Source organism: Pelophylax lessonae (genome assembly GCF_965119305.1).
Source record: "Pelophylax lessonae genome assembly, chromosome: 2".
Classification (NCBI taxonomy): Eukaryota; Metazoa; Chordata; class Amphibia; order Anura; family Ranidae; genus Pelophylax; species Pelophylax lessonae.
In genome coordinates, this window is record NC_138769.1 from 69,752,380 (window position 1) to 69,766,964 (window position 14,585).

General features: G+C 45.9%; 1 protein-coding gene across 1 annotated transcript in view; it reads left to right on the forward strand.

Annotated features, from left to right (window-relative positions):
- GBE1 (1,4-alpha-glucan branching enzyme 1) overlaps window positions 1–14,585 on the forward strand; it is a 506,395-nt gene that overhangs the window by 219,818 nt on the left and 271,992 nt on the right. The window lies entirely within an intron of this gene.

Consider the following 14,585-nt stretch of genomic DNA (forward strand, 5'->3'; position numbering starts at 1 on the left):
GTGCGATTTTTTGATCACGCGCTATAAACAAAAAAAGAGCGTCAATTTTGCAAAAATAACAATACTTTTCACATTTTTTATATGAAATTCCCCCCAAAAAAAAGTAAAAATCAAAATTTTTTAACATTTTCAGCCAATTTGTTTTATGCTACATATGTTTGGTAAAAAAAATCGCAAAAAGCGTATTTTGATTGGTTTGCGCAAAAGTTATCGCGTTTACTAACAAAGGGAAAGATTTTTGTAATTTTTGTTGTTTTTTTTTTAAGGCGTAATGACGGCGATCTGCGATTTTTTTTGTGCGGTACTGCGACATTGCGGCGGACAGATCGGACCCTTGACTGACATTTTTGACACTTTTGGGGTTACCAGTGACATTTCTACAGTAATCAGTGCTACATATATGCACTGTTACTGTAAAATTACACTGGCAGTGAAGGGGTTAACTTTATTTGAGAGGGAGGGGCTGTGTGTGTCCCTAGGGGCGTGATTCTAACTGTGATTGGCTGTGGCTTGAGGTGTAGTTACACTGATCAACGGTTCTACATAGTAGAACCGTATGATCAGTGTCTCTACACAAGGAGAACTGACAGGCAGCTTGTTTACACAAGCTGCCTGCCTTTCTCCCTCTCCCCCGACGATCGCAGAGTGACCGACGGACATCGGGTCCGCCGGTCACACGCGGGGGGGTGCGTGACCGCGCGGGAGCGGGAGCGCGCCGCCGGCGGCGCGCGCTCGCTCCCCAGACCCTCCCAGGCTAGTGACGTACCGATACGTCACTCTGCCTGTGAGGGGCTGACCGCCGCAGTATATGTACTTGCGGCGGTCGGCAAGTGGTTAAAGAAACATAGATAATGTGCACATAGTCTTGAGCTACCATAAATTACAAACTTTCACTCAGAGATAGGGGATCACCCTTCTTTTGGATTTGACTGAGCCCTCACTCCGATTGGGTGCAAACTGTGAGAGGCCAGACACCAACCGTTTCAACCGGAGTATACAGGTGTCACCGCGACCTGTACCTCTGCCCCCACTCTGAGCAAAAATGCTTGAATAAAGGAGAGGTAGAGTGGATAAAGGGACGGGAGGGGGGGTTGAGGGCTTACCACTGGGCTGAGTAAGTATTGGTATAAAATAGCAGCTTCAATAAGAATATATTTTCAATAAATGAACTCATCTATTATTCGAAAGTTACAACATTAGGAGGTCTGGTCTATCCATATCTGCCAGTATTTATGGAAGGTGTCAGCTTTCCTATCTTTGTAAGCTAAAATCTTTTCCATTTCATATTGTATGTTTACTCTATGTTTGATGACTACTAAGTTGGGCAGGACTGTAGATCGCCAGTTAGCTGCAATGGCTATCCTGGTGGCAAAAAGAATGTGTGCCATCACCTTCCGTAAGCAGGGTGAATAGTCTTCCAAACCTAGGCTCAGTAATGCCAGGGCCAGCGAGGGCACACATGTTACACCTAGTAAATCGGACATCCATGTAAAAACTTCTGACCACAATGGTTGTATTTTTGGGCAATGCCAGAACACATTGAGCAGGTTACCTATTTCTTAACAGTCACGCCAGCATAGTGGAGAACATTTGTTATCTATAGTATGTAGCCTTTTAGGAGTCATATAATGCCTATGTAGTCGTTTTTGAGAGTTGTCCCAGTGCTCCACACATGCTGATGACTTACAATTAACCCTAAATGCTGCCAGCCACTGTGATGTGGAGAAAGAGTGTTGTAACTCTCTTTCCCATTTAAGGATAGTAGGGGATTTACGAAACGGCTGTTGGTAGTTGTAATACTCATAGCAAAGCGAGATTCCTCTGGTATGAGGATTCGATTTAGCCAGAAGGAAGTTCCAGAGTTTTTTCGGAATTGGTGGGAGTGAGGTATTGTGTCGTTTCTCAAACGCTCTTAGTTGGTACATGGTAAGTGTGTCCAACATGGTCAAAGGACGTATGGCCTCCCTAGAGAAATGAAAGCCTCTATGCCTTCAATGTTTGGTTGAGACGCCTGGTATTAAAAGGTCATAGGTCGTTAGAGGGGTAAGGAGCTTCATGCACTCCTCTTCTTCAAAATGTTTTCTATTGATGAGGGTCCAAGCCTCGAGTGTGGCTTGTATGGTCGGATAATTAGGAACCGCTATATTGTGGAGTATACTGGCTGCAAATGCTAGTGCCGGTAAGTTATGGCCTGGGGTGACCTGACATTCTATTTGGTTCCAGAGGTTATCTTCCTGAGCGACAAACCAGTACCGTACCTGAGTCAGAATGGCCGCATAGTAATAGGCCTGTGCAATGCGGAGGCCTATACCACCCATTTGCTTAGATTTGTATAGAGTGGAGATTGCTATTCTGGGTGTCTTCCCATCCCAAATAAAATTTCTCAACTTGGAAGCTAGTTTATCAAGAATGCTTGTGGAATGGGAATCTGGAGGGTCCTGAAATAATACAGGAGCTTCGGAAGGACCAGCATTGTATAGGCAGCAATTCTCCCAGGAAAGATGGATTTTCCTAATCTGGGAGAACTCATCAACGATGTGATCAAGAAGCGGAAGCATATTGCACTTATATAGGTTAGAGACTGGAGAGGAGAGCTGGATACCAAGGTAGGTAATCGATGGAGCTTCCCAGTTGCATGGAAATTTGGTCTTGAGGTTAACCACGTCTTCCTTGGGTAAGGATATCAGAAGGGCAAAGCATTTACTAGTATTGACCTTATAATAGGATATACAACCAAATTTACTGGAGGAGCACCTGTACTTCGGGCAGGGATGTTTTCAGGTCAGTCAACGTCATAATAATGTCATCAGCAAAGAGTCCTATTTTATGTTCTGTGTAGCCAATTTGAATTCCCTTTATGCTAACATTGGATCTGATGGCCTCTGCAAGGGGGTCAATTGCCAGGGAGACAATTATTGGTGATAGCGGGCATCCTTGGCAAGTTCCATTAGAAAGTTCGAAGGAGTCAGAGAGCAGCCTGGATGTAAAGACTCTCGCTGAGGGGTTGGTAAATAAGGCCATTAAACGCTGAATGTATAAAGCCGCTGAAGCCATATTTAGAAAGAGCCTTTGATAGATACCCCCAGTGGACCCTATCAAAGGCTTTTTCAGCATCTAGGGCCAGGAAAATTGAGGGGGCGTGCTTATCTTCCACAAATTTTAAAAGGTTGCTAATACGTCTTGTACCGTCAGAGGCCTGTCTGCATTTGACAAATCCTACTTGGTCCAGGCCTAGAAGGTAGGGGGTGATATGTAGCAGTCTATTGGCCAATACTTTTGCATAGATTTTCAGATCGACATTTAGAAGGGATATGGGCCTAAAGTTTTGAGGGGCGTCCGCATCTTTCCCTGGTTTTGGTTTGACCACTATAGCTTGAAGCATTACCTTCGGGAACAAACCTGTTGTGGAGGCTACATTGAAAAGCATAGCAAAATGTGGGGGTTAAAATGGGGGCCATTGATTTATAATATTTTGCCGAGAATCCTTCTATCCCCGGGGACTTATGTAGAGGAAGGGATTTGATCACCTCGGCTATTTCCTCTGTAGTTATGGGGTTATTCAGTCTTTGGAGGGTATCCGCATCTAGGGAGGGTAGATTGAGCTTATGAAGAAATGCGTCAATGTCTGTCTCAGTCGGGTTGTATGTGGAGGGGGACTCTTTTAAATTATACAGAGAGCTATAAAATTCTTTGAATACATTAGCTATATCCTTGGGGTTTTTAAAAATCTCGCCCGTGTGGTCGTGTTTAATTAGGGGTATATTGGTCCTAGCACAGCAGTTGAGAGGCTAGTAGTTTACTTGCCCTATTGCTTTGCGAATACCAGGAAACTCTATCTTTTTAAATATGTATCGTAGTCTTCCAAAAGAGTTTTCTTTAGTTCATTACGTTGGTCTGTGAGGACTGTCAAGAGGGTAGGGGGTGTCTGTCCATGTGTTTTATGTTGACGTTCGAGTGCAGTGATTTTTGTCTGGAGTTGGGTGATATGTGCAGTCCTTTTTCCGATCCCTAGCAGTCTGCTGTATCAGTAAACCCCTAGCTACTGCCTTATGAGCGCACCAGATTACAGAGGGAGAGGTTGTGTAAGTAACATTGAGGTCAAAGTATTCCTCAATCTTGCCTTTTAGTTCCTTGCTATACTCTGGGTGTGCTAGAATATAGGTGTTATTGCGCCATATCGGAGAGTGCATTGTTTTTGAACCATCCACAACATCAATAGTGATGGGAGTGTGGTCCGACCACGTGATGCAGTTGATGTTCGCTCCAAAGACTTTTTGTAATAAATACTTGTCAGTTAGCAATAGATCAATTCTGGAATAACTTCTATGTATCGTAGAGAAGTAAGAGTAGTCCCGTTCAGTGGTACGGAGACACCTCCAGGGGTCATACAGTCCCTCTTCAACACACAGGGGACCAAAGCTTGGCCTGCGTCTCCGGGCCCACTGAGGAGCAATTCAAATCAGCATTCATCACTGCATTGAAGTCTCCACATATCAACAAATTACCCTTAGTCTGGTTTTTAGCCCAACAAACAGTTTTTCTGAGAAACTTCAAGGGTTGCTTGTTAGGTGCGTATATATTCACTATAGTGTATAGGGTGTTGTTGATCTCAGCAATCTCCCATGAACATCCACGGATTTGCTAAGCAATTTAAAAGTCACTGAGTTTTTCACAGCAATCAGGACTCCATTCTTTTTGGTAGTATTTTTGGCTGTAAAGATATGTGGGAATTTAGGGTGTGTGCATGTAGGAGCCTTAGTACCTGCAAAATGAGTCTCCTGGATACATACAACATCACTTTTGTTCTCCAGTGCAGTCTTCCAGAGATTCCTCCGCATAATTGGGCTGTTCAAACCTCTAACGTTGAAGGACATCCATCTAATGAACATAGCGATGGTAGAAGATGCAAGTGCGCCGCCTGGTGGTAAGAAGGGAATATAGGGAAAACAACTCTATCATCATCAAACAGTGGATCAACAAGGTTGGGCCCAGGTGAGCGCCCAGAACTTTGGTCATGCAAACTCGCACAAAGATCACCCGGAAAAACAAAACGTTCCAACAAGGATGCGAGCAACCTCGCATTTGTTCACTGAGGATATCAAAGTCAGGTGAACTGCACAACGGGTGGGTTGTACTCCGGCCGGAGTATTGGTTCGGAGTGGTAGATAAAAGTTGAGAAGGTGGCTAAAGTGTTTACTGCCTGTAGTATGTCAGTGTACAGCGGGACAGAAGGAGTAGTTTCTCATTTGCCCGCTTTAGTGGAGTGGGTATATCACCCTCCAGGCCCAGGGGAGGCCGCGGATCCTCTCCTTGTGGTAAGAAACCCCATTTCCTGAGGAGCTCTAATCCTTTAGCAAGTCAGGAAATTGAGTGGGAGACTTTGTTGACAGTCACATTAAGTTTAGCTGGGGATCCCCATTTGTACAGGACTTTATGATTCCTAAGAATTTTCGTTATAGGGACCAAGTTGTGTCGGGCTGCCAATGTTGCCTGTGAAAGGTCAGTGTACAAGGAGATGCTAGCATAGGAATCCGGGAGCGCAGGGTGTTGTCTAAAGTACCTCTTAGTTGGTCTTTTATCTGATAGAATTGAATCCTGGCGATAAGCTCTTTTGGGACTGCATCTGGGATATGAGGCGGTTTTGGCAGTCGGTGGGCTCTATCAATAAGAAGGTCAGTTGGCGTGAGCGAGGGTATAGTTTTAAGCATTAACTGTTGCAGGATTGAGGACAAGTCCACTGGTATCACTGACTCTGGGATTCCCCTGAACTTGATGTTGCTTCTGCGGGACCTATCCTCAAGATCCGCTACTTTTTGCCTGAGCAGTTTTGATTTCCTCCTCCAGCTCAAAATGAGCATCAACCAGATCGTTGTGTGCCTCAGTGAATTCCTCCATTTTATGCTCCCCATAATCTGCTCTGTCCCCCAGTGCAGCTAATTCTCTGTTTGTGGAGCGCATAAATGAGGACATATCCTGTTGCAGAGCTCCCCTTAATGTCAGTAACATGTCTTTCATTGTGGCATCCGTGATGGTCTGGCCTGTGGTGGGGAATGCATCTAGTTGCTGGCCATAAGAAGCTGTTTCCTCTATTTCCTCCCCCACATTGTGTGTATTGTCATTATTATCCTTGTCATCCCTGTCACCCGTTAGCCTCCGTTTTTGTTTAGCTGGGCTGTTAAATGGGGAGGATGGCAGCGGATGACATGCGCTGCTTGACTCACCATCATCGGGGATGGTGGATACAGGCTGGGCACTGGCAGCAGCGTGGGACCTGGTACTGGCGCCATCTTGGGCAATGCGGCCTGGAGCTGGGGAGAAGAACTCCATCAATTTCTTCGGTTTTTCTCTCTCCTTTCTCTTCCCCATGGTCGCCATCAGGTTCCCCCTCTTGCAGGCAGTACTACTGGCCGGTTCTAGGAGCTGGATGGTTGCTGTGTATGGCTGCTGGTCACCCGTTCAGAGCGGCGGTGTCACACATCCATCTGCTCTGGCTGCCGGCTCCGCCCCTAAAAAAAATCCTTGTGGAGCTCCTTTCTTTGATGTACTTTTTCTTGAATTGATGCGTTTTTTTTTTACTAGTGAAAATTTGGGGTATTTTTAACACCGGCAATCGCCGCATCCTTAATAACCGTGACTCCATACCCCCCATGTTGATGAAGACCAAGGCCTCCTCTCCACAACACCGTGGATGTGGGGGGTGCAAGGGGTAACTCATTGGAATCTAGGAGCCCTCTTTAACAAGGGAGCCCCCAGATCCCTTCTCCCCATCTGAATGAATGTGGGGGTACTACTCATTCACCAGAAAAAAATGGCCAAAGTGAATAAAGATACAGGAGCTAATTTTTGATAAGTCCTTTATTTAAAAAAAAAAGGACAATACAAAATAAATGTCCCCTGAAGTAAACCAGCAAAAACCATGATGTTGGTCGCACGCCAACCCATATAAAAAAAAAAAAAAAAGGTCTTCAGACGCTTGCCTCCTGTCAATTGACAGCTCCGCTTCTTCACTGTTAAATAAACTAAGGAGTGTGGTCACTCGATTATGACACTGGGTGATCCTTCCCCCTTGTGACATCATTGACCCAGCACATCCCATGTGTGTCGGCAGGGGGGGGGGGGTTGCTCCCTCCTCCCCCCCATTCCTATCCTGCTGGGCTTCATGCTCGGATAAGGGTCTGATATGTATTTTGGGGAGGTGACACACTTTTTTTTTTTTTTTTTTTAACCATGAGGCTCCACCCAAAATCCATACCAGACTCAAATGGCCTGGCATGGATTGGGGAATCCAAGCTGTTTAAAAAAAAAAAAAAATGAATACCAGTTTTTCTTTTGTTTACCTTCTGCTGTCTTTGGGGAATCCTGCTAACAGCAAATGAGTCAGGGTGGTTAAGGACGCAGTGGGTGCTGGCTACTTAACCAGCATAAAGATCAAAAATTCCTTAAAATTCACATGCCTGTACCACTACTTATTTAACCACATAACGGCCGCCAACCGCAGATACACTGCGGCAGGCAGCCGCTGCTGGGCAAAGTGACGTATCGGTACGTCACTCGCCCACGAGCCTCTAGAGGGCAAGCGCGCGCCCCCGCTCGTTCCCTGACATCCCCGCGCAAGTGACCGGCGGCTTCGATGTCCGCCGGTCACTTGCAATCTCCCGCTGGAGAGGGAGAAAGGCAGATGGCTGATGCAAACTGCTATGTAGGATCGTATGTCTCTGTGGTTATATCACAAGCCACGCCCCCCCACAGTTAGAATCACGCCCCTAGGGATACATTTAACCCACTGATCACCAATAAAGTTAACCTCTTCCCTGCCAGTGTCATGTTTACAGTAACAGTGCATATGTATAGCACTGATTACTGTAGTAATGTCACTGGTACCCCCAAAAATGTCAGTCAAGGGTCCGATCTGTCTGCTGCAATGTCGCAGTTCCGCAAAAAAAATCGCACATCGCCGCCATTACTAGTTAAAAAAAAAAAACAATAAAAATTACATAAATCTTTCCCGTAGTTAGTAAACGCAATACTTTTGCGCACACCAATCAAAATACGCTTATTGCTAATTTTTTTTACCAAAAATATGTAGCAGAAAAAAAATTGGCCTAAAATGTTAAAACATTTTGATTTTTACATTTTTTTTGGGGAATTTCATATAAAAAAATGTGAAAAATATTGTTATTTTTTCAAAATTGTCGCTCTTTTTTTGTTTATAGTGCAAAAACTAAAAATCGCACAGGCGATCAAATACCACTAAAAGAAAGCTCTGTTTGTGGGAAAAAAAGGACGTCAATTTTATTTGGGTACAGCGTCGCACGGCCGCGCAATTGTCCGTTACAGTCACGCAGTGCCGAATCGCAAAATAGGCCCTGGTCTTTGAGCAGCCAAATCCTCCGGGGCTTAAGTGGTTAACACATGCATTTATTTATTTCCTTTAGATAATTGACTTTAATACTGTTTTTTATGGTATTTACCAAACATTTTTGCTTTTTGATGTAAATACCGTGTAAACAAATTGCGAATTGACATTTTTCTTACGTCCTCTGAAAAATGCAGCCCTTCCAAGTTTCATCATGATTGGGTAATGGCGCCCTCTGCAGGAGCAGGCTAGGTAGTGAAACTTCATCAAAAAACTTTCACTAGACACACCTTTAGGGGCTGCCCCTCCAGACATTACCCCTAGACACATTGAGCTTACTAATCAGTGTCTTGCTGCCTAGCTCAGGAGTAGGACCTAGCCCTGCTGGGACTCCGGTCTCAGTTTTTTATTTTTTCTTTGCTTCCACCTCAATGAAGATGTTGTTTTGCCTTCGCTTTGTGCACAGCCCAAGCATCCCAAGGTATTTGTCTTGCATTCATTGGATGTGGTTCGGGCAATCCGGATTAACCTGTCGGCCACGGAATCCTTTAGGAAGTCTGATTCCCTGTTTGTCCTCCCTGAGGGACCTCGGAAGGGTTTGGCTGCCTCTGCTGCCACCTTTTCTAGATGGATCAGACAGACTATTGTTCAGACCTATTCCCTTGAGGGTCAGATGCCTCTCGAGTTTTTCTGCATCAGGCTTCTGTGGCTCAGGTGTGTAAAGCGCCGACCTGGTCGTCTGTGCACACTTTTTTACAAAATTCTACAAGATTGACGTGATGGCATCCTCGGATGCTTCCTTTGGCTGCAAAGTTTTGAGCGCTGCGGTTTGTGGAAGAGACCTGCTTTTCTCTTCTGGGGGTGAAATTTTGTTCTGTGGTTAGCTCCTGTTGGTGAGCTTTTGTTGCCCTGTTGGCTACGTTTTTTTTCTGGCCTTGTTAACATGTTGCCCTTTTCTGTTGGTTGCATCTTTTCCCACCCCTCACACCTGCACTGCTTTGGGACATCCCAGTCGTGATGAAACTTGAAAGGGCTGCGTCTGTTAGAGGACGTAGAAGAAAATAGAATTTTTGTAAGAACTTACCGTTAAATTATTTTCTCTGAGTCCTCTGACAGACGCAGCCCCCGCCCCTCTATTTTGGGGTTGGTTGTCTTCCTGTACTGCTTGCTATGAAACTGATTAGTAGGCTCAATGTGTCTAGGGGTAATGTCTGGAGGGACAGCTTTAGTAAATTGAGCCCATTATCACCATCTGAATGAAATTTGTGTCCCGGTGTTTGAGGGGTTTTTTTTTTTTTTTTTATATATATATTTTCTTTTATTGGTGGTGTTTTCTTTTTACTGGTGTGTTATCTTATTTTTTAACTTCGCAACTGCCCTTCTAAATCATCAACTGGAGGAATTGTGTTTTTTTACCATTTCTAGTCTAAAAGATACAGATATATCTATGGTTCTCTTAGACAAAACAGAGTATACTGTATGTTCTTCTGGAGGAGTCACTGATGTAATTGGTACCATTTACCAGTATTATCCAAAGTACAGCACTATGTGTATGTGCCGTAGAAATACCAGGATTAAAATAAATGGCTTTATCAAGAAACCTAATGTGGTATTAAACCCAAAACCAAAAATGTATTTTCTCTTTCGTTCATTGACAGACACAGCACTCCATATTCAGAACCATATAGTTATATCTCCCCCTACAGAAGTAGGACACTAGGCAGAAAGAAAATACTTTGCTATGCCTATGGGCAGTCCTAGCTGGTATACATCCCCCTCTCTGCTATAGTCCTTCAGTTTTGTGATGCCTACTCAGGAGTAACTAGCTAGCACCTTGCTGGGATCTTTGGTTCTGGCATTTTCTTACTCTTTAAATGGCATTTTTTCTCCTGGTGTTTTTTGCTGTGAGATCTACAATTAACTGCCAGGCTGGATGATGGTCTGGATAGCTGAATCCAGTGGTCCCCCCAGTCTGGCCATCAAGCGCATGCAAACCAGAGCTCCACGCTGGGTCGGCTGTGACATAGGCCCGCTGGACAGGTTCTGGCCTGTGAGTTAAATGTCTTTTGAGGTCGGTGGTGAGGGGTTCTGATTGGAGTGGTGCCCGCCTGTTTTCTGTGGGTTTGGTGATTATGATGTCCCGTCCCTCTCCTCCTGGATGCGGTGGGGGGATGGACAAAGGCACCCCCCTGGGATGGTCGGAACTGTGGCTTCCCCTCCTTCCCCCCAGGGTCCCTGTTTTGGTGGTCCCTGTAGGTTAGATGTGTCCCCTTGCGGTGCAAGACACGTTAGTCAGATCCTGAATCTGGCCCTGTCACCGTGGACGTGGCCCATCCTGCGGGGCTTGTAGCCACGCTCTCTGATCTGTCAGATTTTGAGGATGATTCCTCCCTAATTGCAGCCGTGAACGAAAAGGCACTGGGTGATACACTGGCTACATCTGTGTGGGAGACTTTGAAGCTGTAGGATGCAGCTGAGGCAGCTGTGGAGTTGGCCGTTCCTTTTGGTGCTCACAAGCTGCCTTGCAGAGCAAAAGTTTTTCCTTATCCCTTCTATTTTGACAGGTTTGTCAACAAAGATTGGAAGTGCCCAAAATGTCCCTTTGTGGTTCCTAAATGCTTTGCTGTGAGGTACCCCTTTGCAGAGTCACTTCTGAAGAAGTGGACTGTCCTACCAGTGGTGGACTGCCCTGTCTCCAAATTAAATATGTCTCCAAATTAAATAAGGCAACCATAATTCTGGTAGAGGAATCCCCAGCCTTTAAAGATCCGGCTAGTAGAAAAGCAAAGCTTAGCTATTTTAAAGCGGTTTACTATTGCTGGTTTGGCGTAACAGCCAGTCCTGGCCATTGCTCTGGGGTTTAGGGGGGGGGGGGGTGAGCAGATTCCCCCTGCCTTTGTTGAGTTGGTGGACAAGTTGATCCAGGGGCTGCAAATTTGTCTGTGATGCTTCTCTGGACAGGACTCCCTTGATTTCTAAGCTCTCTGTTTCGGCAGTTGTGCTTAGGCATGTGTTGTGGCTGCGGACCAAACCTCTAACAAAGCTCTAACGGATTTGCCCTTTCAAGGCGATCTCCTGTTTGGGGCTACCCTGGATGACATTATTAAGAGTCTCACGGGGAGGGGGGGAGTAATTTTCTTCTGCAGTCTGGGAAGGGTAAAAAGTGTTGCAGACACGGCCCTTCTTTCTTGGCACACAAAAAGTTTTCAAGCCCTCCCTGGGAGGTTCCAAGTGGCCCTGGTTTCTCTAGACCTGCGGACAAGGCTCCTTCAGCATGAAGGTGCGTCCCCACTCATGCCTGGGGTGGGGCGACGTCTTTGCTAGTTTCTGGGTGAGTGGACCTCCTTGGTTTTTATTTAAACCTGTTTACGGTCCCAAAGAAGGACAAGGTTCATCTGATTCTGGACCTCAAGGCCCTAAACTCTTTTGTGCAAGTACAGAAATTTAGAATGAAGTCCCATTTGCACCGTGGTGGCATCCCTACATCAGGAGGATTTCCTACCCTCTATTGACATCAAAGCTTTGCTGTGGGAGAGGAGCACTATCAGTTTGTGGCGTTACCCTTTGGTCTCGCCTCCCCTCCTCGGGTCTTCATGACGTTGCTGGCCCCGGTTTTAGCATTGCTACGTCAGCGGGGGATTATTGTGCTGGGCTACTTGGACGACCTCCTCTTGCGAGTGGCGTCCTCATCTGCATTGACAGACGATGTGGAGATCACTGTCAAGGCCTTGAAGGAGTTCAGTTAGCTTCAGAACTACCAGAAGTCTGCCCTGATCCTGTCCATGAAATTGGATTACCTGGGTCTGACTTTTGATTCAGCTCTGGTGGTCCTCCCTCCAGATTTGCATGCCTTTGCTGGCCCTGATGGTGTCTGTCTTTGAGGCATTGCCGTTTGCAGAGTTTCATACGAGGTCCTTTCAGAGGGAGATCCTGGTGAAATGTGACAAGTGTCCAAAGTCTTTGGACAATCAGATTCTGATGAGTCAGTCTGGTGGCTTCATTCTCCGACTCTTTGGCAGGGCAAGTTTTTTCTCCATTTGTATTGGACAGTGGTCACGACGGATGCCAGTCTGTCCGGGTGGGGAGGTGTCCTGGGGCTAAGCTCTGCTCAGGGTTGTTGGCCGCTGGAAAAATCCAGACTACCGATTAATGTCTTGGAACTTCAGGTGATTCGGTTGAGCCTGGATCACTGGACGGATCGGCTCTGGGGGGTTCCTGGTTCGGATTCAGTCAGTTAATGTCACGGCGGTGGCTTCAATCACCAGGGTGGAACAAAAAGTGTAAAATGTTAAGAAACAACAATCCATGGTGCAAGTAACGTTTTGTTTAAAAGGCTACTTTATTAAAAAATAGAACGCACCAGTCTTAACAGGCAATACTGTAGTGCAGATGATCGGTTCAATATGACATCCCACCACCGCACTCGTGTGTAAGCGTATCTCACTCGTACTGTGTTCACCGACAGAGACTCCCCTACGTTTGAGGACTCAGGGACTGCGGGTCTTCTCAGGGGGATCACCCTCCGATGATTCTTCGTCTGCACCCATTGTTCCTACCTAAGGTTGTCTCTGACTTCCATTTGAATGAAGACATTGTGTTGCCTTGTTTGTGTCCCAGGCCTGCTCATCCCAAGGAATTTGAGTTACATACCCTGGATGTGGTTCAGGCGATTTGGGAGTATCTGGCAGCCACCGAGTCTTTTCGGAGGTCAGACTCGCTTTTTTGTGATCACGGACGGGCCAAGAAAAGGACTGTTCGCTTCTTCTGCGACCATTTCCAGATGTTTTAGACAGACGGTGATTCAGGCCTATTCCTTCAAGGGTCGGGCTCCTCCTTTCCCTGTAACAGCGAACTCTACTTGGGCGCTTAGTGCTTCTTGGGCCTTCCATCATCAGCCATCAGCAGGTTTGCAAAGCAGCCACCTGATAGTCTTTGCACACCTTCACTAAATTCTACAAAGTGGATGTTTTGGCTTCTGCGCAGGCTTCTTTTGGCCGCACGGTTTTGCAGGCTGCTGTTTAGAGGGTCTGTTTCCTCTTTGGGGGTGTATTGTTCAGGTTGGGCCCCAGTTGTTTTTTTTGTTGAGCTCCTGTTACCTGGTTGGCTTCTTGTGTTTAGCCATTTTGTCCCACCTCTTATGTTTTTGGCACTGCTTGGGGACATCCCTATGGTTCTGAATATGGAACGCTGTGTCCGTCAATGAATGGAAGGGAAAATAAGATTTTTGTACTTACCGTAAAATCCATTTCTCTGAGTTTGACGGATGCAGCACCCACCCCTCTACGGAGTTTTGTAACTTCTGATACTGCTTGCTACTAAACTGAAGGCCTATAGCAGAGAGGGGGATGTATACCAGCTAGGACTGCCCATAGGCTGATAGACAGTGATTCAGGCCTATTCTGTCAAGGGTCGAGTGCCTCCTTTCCCATTAACGGCACACTCTACTTGGGGGCTTAGTGCTTTTTGGGCCTTCTATCATCAGGCATGATTGGCACAGGTTTGCAAAGCGGCCACTTGATCGTCTGTGCACAGTTTCACAAAATTCTAGCAGAGAGGGGGTTGTATACCAGCTAGGACTGTCCATAGGTGTAGGCAAGTTGTTTTTCTGCCTAGTGTCCTACTCCTGTAGGGGGCAATATAACCCTATGGTTCTGAATATGAAGCACTGTGTCCGTCAATAAATTTAGAGAAATGGATTTTAAGGGAAGTACAAAAATCCTATTATATTGCAGCTTAGCTTCTTTTTTTTATTTTTTGGCTTTTCCCCCCCAATATTTTTACCTGGTGATCTGGCCACACCTCTGGTATGAGAGTACCCCTACTCTGGATGAAGGAACACAGGGACACCTTTGGACTCCAGCATTGTCGAAAGTATTAAGCATACTAGCAGATTTAGATACACTAACAAATTGAAGCCAAACTTCAGGTCATACTGCATATACACAAGCAGTTACAGAAACTTTTTCTTTTTCGACAAAGATTTAAACTTTTTTCTGCTAGGTCTGTATGGTATATGGACCTGACTGCAGTGGGGGAGTTACACATACTCCTGGTGGCTGTATCTGACAAACAGACTGCCAGCTGTCAGATGGATGTGATCAGGCGGCTGGGAAAGCCACCTGATCGCTTCCAAACACCCCTGATAATGGCTGCCTCCCTCGTACATTCAGCTCTGCATGACTCACCCAGGACCAGCATGGTGGGTGCCGCCAGGTAGAGGGGAGGGAGC